Source organism: Castanea sativa, chromosome 4 (genome assembly GCF_040712315.1).
Source record: "Castanea sativa cultivar Marrone di Chiusa Pesio chromosome 4, ASM4071231v1".
NCBI lineage: Eukaryota > Viridiplantae > Streptophyta > Magnoliopsida > Fagales > Fagaceae > Castanea > Castanea sativa.
The window spans coordinates 46,409,323-46,417,471 of record NC_134016.1 but is presented as its reverse complement, the minus strand read 5'-3'; the positions used below and the strand labels follow the sequence as shown (position 1 = coordinate 46,417,471).

At 36.1% G+C, this 8,149-nt stretch overlaps 1 pseudogene; it reads right to left on the bottom strand.

Annotated features, from left to right (window-relative positions):
• Positions 1-3,242: 3,242 nt before the first annotated feature.
• LOC142633017 (26S proteasome non-ATPase regulatory subunit 6-like) lies at positions 3,243-7,947 on the bottom strand (annotated as a pseudogene).
• Positions 7,948-8,149: the final 202 nt, after the last annotated feature.

Below are 8,149 nucleotides of genomic sequence, written 5' to 3'. Positions count from 1 at the left end.
GTTCCACCGGGTCGGTCCGGCCGTTATAAATGGTGAAGGTGGGCTGGGTGAACCTCCTAGGGAGCCTCTCATTCTCAATCCTGCGTGAGAATGGCGATTTGGAGAGTTGGTGCAACGCCCGGCTCGTGGCATTATTCCCTAAGCCCCTGAAGGGGAGCTTCTTGTTCCTATGACATGGTGGGTCATCCTCTTCGCAAGAGGATGTTTTGTTGGGGGCAACCATGACCTCGAACTGTAACTACTTCCCCAGGATTCCCTTGAAGAGGTATTAGATGAGGATGGCGAGCGCCTCCGTCTGACGCGGCGTAGCTTCCTCTTAAGGTGATTAATCTCCTTATGCATGGCCTTGGCACTATCTTCACGGGTGGTACTGCCTCTACCGTGAGTATGACTTGCTCTAGGATATTCGATGTGAACGCTACCCTCTCGATCCTCCCGGCGTTCAAGACGTTCGAAAGGATCCTCAGGTTGCGATCCCTGAGATTCTGCATGGTACGAGCCTAAGCTTGCCATAGTGTTTGAGTTCTTCCAACGCTAGATTCCCACAGACGGCGCCAATTGTAAGTGCACAATTGCACCTGGACCCAAAAACACACGTGGGCTCAGGCCCAATGAGCCTTAAACAATTAAATTTGTAGAGTGTGGGTTCACAATCTAGTTTAGTGGTGTTCGAAGCTTGATGAACAGGCTAGAATGTTACAGTATTTACAAACAATGGACAAATAGGGCAAATGAACCTCCTCGGACGTAAGCCGAGGACGATTTATGTATATTATTTTTCTTTTTCCTTTCAAAAATTACAGTTCTTAGTCATTGTCTAGTTCTTTTTTTCCCAAAAAAAACCTCCTCCTTCTTTACTCCCTTCCCTCTTTAAATACTTCTTCTCCTTCCCTCTTCATCCACGTGTCACACAAATCTTACCCTTAGATCCTCTCTCCTCTTTCCACCACCTTCTCGAAGTCCTTCAGCAATGGCCAGAAGGCCCCCTCTACTATTCAGGGGTCACTTCCCCATTAATGTGGTCAGGGAAGTAGGTGCAGGATCTTTAATGTGGAGGTAGCAGCCTTTTTCTGAGATATTTCCCTCACACCGTTGCGTCTAGAGGATACTTGAATCCTCCTCTTAACCAACGGTTTTTCCAGAACTCGGCCTTGATCTTTTTGGCGAATCCCAAGGTCTTCGCGGGTCTATCCGAGGAGAGATTCGTCCTCGGACGAATCCTCGGACTCCCGACCTATGGGCCGACCTACAGCTCTAGAGGCTTTTAGTCTAAAACGAACTAGCGCCCATCAATAAAGCCCAAGGCCCAAATACTTACTTAGGTCCTTTTATTCCCCACAATAATAATAATAATCTTTCTCTAAATAAATAATGAAAAACAAAATATAAAATATAAATTATGACAAATTCCTTAAAACTATCGTCTAAAAAAAGAAAAGATGAATATATCAATAAAGTTGGCTATCCTGTTTATGTTGTTTTTGTGGAAAGAGATAATATTATTTTGGCAGAAAGAGATAAAGATAAAGGAAAAGATACTGATGATTTGTTTTATATTTTATCTCAATTGCTCAAATGATAAGGAAAAATTGTTAAAATTGTCAATTTATAAAAAATACAATTTCCTTTAAACTTTTTTTTTGAGAAAATTTCCTTTGAACTTGGGAATGTAAATACCCACCTGTTTTAAAGGGAATCCACATTCCTACTGAAAGGGGGTTAAAAGGGAAATTCAAATTCTCCTAGCATCTGAATCATTAGTCTGATTTGCAACCAAAATATGAGAATCTTTAAACATTTTTAAGGATCCTAAAGTATTATCCCGTACTAAATGCTACATTGAGATTTAGGCTAATGCTAACTAATTTAAAATATTTCAAAACTGGCCAATTTAAGCCGTAAATACCATGACAAAGAAGAAAAAAATGAGTAAAAATTAAAAGTCAAATTGAGTTTAAAAATCAAATTGATAAGTTTTAAAGGGTCCATTTGGTAAAAGAGTTTGAGTAATGTTATTTGTAATTTTTTAAAATACTTGTGAATAAAAAAATGTATAAAAATATATGTAATATTATTTAAAAACTAAAAATATGTATTTAAACCACCAACTAAATGGGCTAAAAATTCTTACCCTAAAAACTCTAGAGGATCTGAATCCTAAACTTGATTATCATGAGCTCGAATCTCAAATACCTTAACAATATTTTACCCTTAAAAATAATGTAGTATAGGTAAGTGATTATCATTTTTTCCTCTTTCTTTGTACCCAATCCTTGTTCACACACTCTCTCCCCCACCACAGTCTCTTTTCTTCCTGTGACTTTTTCTCTCAATGACTCTCTCTTCACCCAATATGTTGACGACGACGTTGGCTCCACAAGAAAACTGATGATGATTTTGATGGCTGTCAAGTTTTTACTTTTTAAGATCAATATTGAGTGGTTGAGTACAGAGTAGAGTACCGATTATTAATGATAATTTTGACAGTGGCAGAGGCAGCGACTTTGGTTTTAACTAAGGCAACGTCATTTTTGAGACAAGTTGGCTTGTGGTTTTTGATTGAGCTGTGGAGTTGATTTGATTGCGGCAATTATAGGGTCGTTTATTGTTGGTATTTAAAAAAAATATGTATGAGTAAAAAATATGTATAAAAAAATGTATAATATTTATTAAAAATTAAAAAATGTTGCTTAAGATGCCATACTAACCTGTCTCTAACTTCTTAAAGTCGATCTGTTTGTTAAGAAAACAAATGAAAACTGAAGAAAATAAAGAAGAGAATCGCATGAAAAATATAATGACCATGGTGGGAAATAATTATAAAAAAAAATGAATGAATAAAAACATATTTAGTAGAATAGGGTTAAGAATAGTAAATTGGATATATGTATTATGCAAAATAGTCAGCTCAAATACAATTTACCTTTCTCAAAAATAAAAAAACAGTTAACTAAAATACAAAAAAAAAGTTATTATTAGCTTGGCCAATGTGAATGGTTTCATTTTTATTTGGTGTAAATCTTACGTTATATATCTTTCATGTGTGGCATTTGGCGATCTCGTACATTATCTTTCATGTGTGGCATTTGGCGATCTCGTACATTTTCATTTTGGCAGAACATGCATAAGTTTATGCGTATGTTTTATGAACCTATGGGAAAAAAACAATTTATTCACTCATGCAAATCTCTGTTACAATTATCTGCTACAAAGCAGGTTTGCAATTGATACTGGGACTGAGTCTACACAGATACAGTTTCATACACATTGTTATCTTTTTCTAATTTATCTGCAGCTTGATTACCCTCCCTAGTTTCATATTTGACCTCCCAACATTCAAAGTTCAAGAACTTAATTTGAATCTCCTCCACTAGATGAAGCAATCCTGATAAATTCTCAACTACTCTGTGAATTGCTCTTATCACATTAATTGAGTCACCTTCAAGTATTAATCTTGTAATGCCCATATCCTCTGCTAAACCTATAGCCCTTCTTACTGCTCTAATTTCTTCTGCATTGCCAAACATGTTCTCTTTTCGACTAATAGCTGCTCCGGCTTTACTGGCTTGATCACAAATGATTACACCGATACCAATAGCTTACAGAGATTCAAATACAGTTCCATCAAAATTTATTTTGACAGCTCCTGGAGGAGGTAGCTGCCACTGAATGTTAATCAGCTCTCTTTTATGAGTGTCTGTGCTAGTTGGTTGATTATGTATTTTGTAATCTACTAATAAGTAATAACAACCTGGCCTTCTGGGCCATTATGGTAGGATCACTACTATTCCCTTTCATCATTATTCTTTAAAAATAACATTATACTGCATTGATGCAGCCATGTGTATTTTAATCGGGAACCTGAGGAAACCTGACTTATCAGTTATATCAACTAAGAAACGGTACCTAAGTTTTGCACAAAACTAAATCTACAATATTCACACGCACACTTATCCGTCATAAATAACAGTAGATGATTTTTAATTTGTTTAGAGGGCCGCAGAGACATGTTGTGTGACATCTTATAACCTCAGCAAGCAGTCTTAAACTCAAGAAAACTGAAAACTGAATTGAATTCTGAATCAGTATGTTCAACGCTTGGTAAGTTTGGAAAACAAATAGGTACAGATAAGTTAATATCAGATTCACGAATAAAAGGCATCCAATTGAACTTCCTCATGCTCTATGTTCCTCTGAAATATGCAGTTTTCAGCACCATTTTCAAAATGAAAATCAAATAATACTTTACAAATACACGAGAGCAATAAAACGTGAGAGCTCCCTGTAATAGAGAAATAGAGAAAAGCTGGATTAAAAACACAATTAAACACACCATTAAATCTCAAACCCTATTAAAAATATACTATACATAATGAACACGAAAAATGCATTGGACAAGAAAATCTCAAGCCCTATCATAAAATATATTTTGATTATTCAATTTCACTGATATTACTAGATCACAAAGGTACAGGGATGCCTTTCAACAATCACATGAGCAGAGACAAAGTCAGAAACCAAAGCCTAAAATACCTATCCTTAATCAGAGCTGGCAAATACTTATCAAGGTGGCAGCATCCAGGAATAGAAGAACAAAAAGATGTGGCTATGCATTTGAAGCAAGGAAGATGGATGGTACTCTTCTATTCAGAGGGGGAGCTAGTAGTGGAAGACAAACTCAACATCTTGCAGTTCAGGAAGCACTTGTGGAGGCACTGATCAAGTCAACAGAATTGGGATTTTATCGAGTTGTCATTGTGAGTGCTGATAAGAGGTTGGTAGATATTTGCAACAAATACAGAAAGATAGCATGGCAGGACCAAGCCTTACTAATGGATCTCCACAATTTTCACCAGCAGGGGGTGATCACTCAATTTTTGTTTGTAACTAAAGTAGTGATCGCTCACGTTTTAGATATTGCAGTTAGAACTACTAGATTCCCAGTCCACTGCTTACATCAAATCGTGTCTAATATCGGCTAAACTTTGTTTGTAGCTCTTTCTTTAAGCTTAATATATATGTTTGATCCCTTTATATAAAAAAGAAAAAAAAAAGTGAAATCTATTTTCAATTTCCGTATAATTTTTATTGAATCTGTGTATGGCACAAACATACTGCTAGATAGAATCTAAAATAGAGCATCAATAAAATTTATGTACTTACAAATCAATAAACTCCACAGTAACTCCAAATGCCTTAGCCATTGCTTCAATTGTAACACTCTTATAGGATTCCAAAAACTGGGAATAAACCACAGTTCTGACCTCCTCTTATAGTAGTGAAAGTGCAGATGCAAATAGTGGTCCAATTTTTTTTGCTCCGTAAGGCCAGCTGAAAATGAAAATGTAATAGAATATACAAGTTATATATAGAATTGAACAAGTTATAAATAAATTAATTGGTATTGGTAGGACTAGCTCTTATAGCTATACCATATCACATAAGCAAACATCAAGGAGCTCAGAGTGTTGCAAGAAATCAGACCATGCAGATTGCAGAGAAACCAAAAGAACATATTTCTTTTAACATTTTATTGATATGTATAAGATTATGGGTTATATTAGATCTCAACTTACCAAAAGCCACGAAAAATGATTTACATTGACACTAGTACAAGGAGTTCAAAAACTCTGAAAGATATGGGATTTTTTCAATAATTGTCAATATCTCTTAAGCATCAACAACCTAAAGAGAGAAAAATATAAGATTACGTAAGTTGGATAAATTTGAACCATCCAGCGGGGAAAACCTGAATACCTTCTGCTTCAGGGAAACTCTATCCAAGGCTATAATGCTTGTAAGGACAGTGTAAAATATGAAGGTGTCATAAGGGAAAAGTTCATAAATTGTGAAGGTTGATATAGAATCCAAAAATAGACCGGCTGCCTTCTTGAAGTTTTGAGTGGACATGCAGTACAAGCCTTCACACACCTTCAAACGATTCTTCCTTTCCCAGTCTCCTTCCTCTTCAAACAAGCTGACATCATTGTACAAACAGTTATAATTCAATTACTCATGCGGGCCAACTTTCAAAAAGACACAGGCACAGATTGTTGTTGGGAATTTCCGTGGCATTGCTTACCTCTTTTCTCTATCAATACTTCCGGAAATTAGAACAAAATCCATGTAGAAAAATCGAAGCTGTAGTTTGTGGAACACCAAGTCCATCTTTTGCCCAACTGCAACTGTTTTGCTTTCTGTCACCTTGAGTTGTTCCATTGCTTTCTCCTGGGTTCAGGGTAGGTCGGGAGGGGGAGTTAGATGTCAAATTCCAATGTAAGCAGACAAATGTCACAATGCTTTCAAGAGAAATAAGTTAAGAAAATTATGTACCTTGTCACCAATTTGAATAAAATACAAGTTTAGCTCAGCATCAGCAATCCTGAATTAAGCACAACCAAATAGGATAGCTTAAAAAAATAATAATAAATGGATGAATTAGTGATCATAAGACTTTGAATCCTAATAGATACTCATGGTTCCATCAAACAATATACCAACTGATTGCTATCATTTGACATAATTTTAAGCAAACACCCTCTTTCATCCACAAGATTTACAGCCAGCGGTTTTTACAGAATAATCCATTATCTGAGACACGTGGTAGATAAGGATTAAGGAATTCAACCTCATTAACATAGAATTTAAAAAAAAATTGACACACAGCAATCAAAATTTAGATGAGTCGACACAAGTAAAAACATCCAGCAAGATGATTTAAGGTTCAGACCAAACCTGATTCAACTCAACCTAATTTAAATACAAACTTTAGACCCTAATACAGTCTTGTTGCAAAAGATTAATGCATTAAAATCAGGAGACAGTTGTGCACTTGTGCTCTCCTTCGAAAAGAAAATGTAGCAGACAAACAAAATAAAAAAAACATTGGAAACCCCAAGCTGAGGGGCTAAAATTTGACCTTGTCATGTAAAAATGCAGTGTGTAAACATAGAAGCTCTTTTGCGTGGAATGCCACCCACCTTGTTTAAGGTGGGCCGTGGGCTACATGGAGGGAGAGAACAACCAAACTTTTAATGACAAGGAATCTTTTTTTATATAAATAATGAGATTTGATTGAAAAAACGGAACTATCTCTTGTACATGGGAATACACAGAGTAGTCTGTTCAATGACAAGGATTCTACTTCTACTATTCTGGAGCTGAATCACAGCCTCATAAGGAATCTTGACTTCAATGGTCTGCCTTGACATCAAATGCCTGGAAGGAAGAGATGATACAACACTTACATCAGCTTGTAAAGTCCTCTTGAAATGTTTTACATCAAGTTTCTCCCAAAAAAACTCACTGCAGTTATTACAAATACAAATTGACTAATTGATTTCCATACATAATTTCCTTCAATGCAGGACAATTCTAACAAATTAATGGAAAATTTGTTGAACTGGTCAAATGTGTGATAGAAGCTAGAAACATCAAAATTTTAGCTGCTTTGATGAGATAATTTCATTAGGAAAAAAATTATGAACCATGAATTCCACTAGAGATTAAGAGGTGACCAATACTTTAATCTACTCATGTTACTATTCATATGTCCATATAAATGAGAGTGCTGGAAATATATACATTCAAAGGACTGAAGTACAAATTAAACACAGCAAAAATTTAGTCACATCTTTCTCTTTTACCTTTCATCTCCCCATATCAGTTTAACCTGCAAGACTGGCACAACCAATGCAGCCTCAAGAATTCTTGCAATAACAACAGCATCAACAATCTGATTTCTCTGCTGGTTTAGTCCCCGAGGCCACCACCACCAAGAACCTCCTCTTCTCCTCTGAAATCTTTGGAGACACTTTCCTATACCCAATACTATAATTCAATCATGGTTCGTACTCCTACTCATCTGGTTGCTCTCAGAACTCTCTCTCCTCCTCAGAAACATTATTCCTAACAACCCCATGAGCCAGTAACGGCACCATCACCCATGAGACTGTACTAACAGCTATGACATTCCAAGTAAGGCACAGAACCAATCCCGTGCAACATAACCATCCATCACCAATCAACCACCTTCACTGGCTTAGATATATAAGACCTCAAAAAATCATGTCATCATATTACACGAAACAGAAATGCAATGTTTGTTGCTCAAAAGGCAAACTCCTGAAATTTAGGATTATTTTTTTTT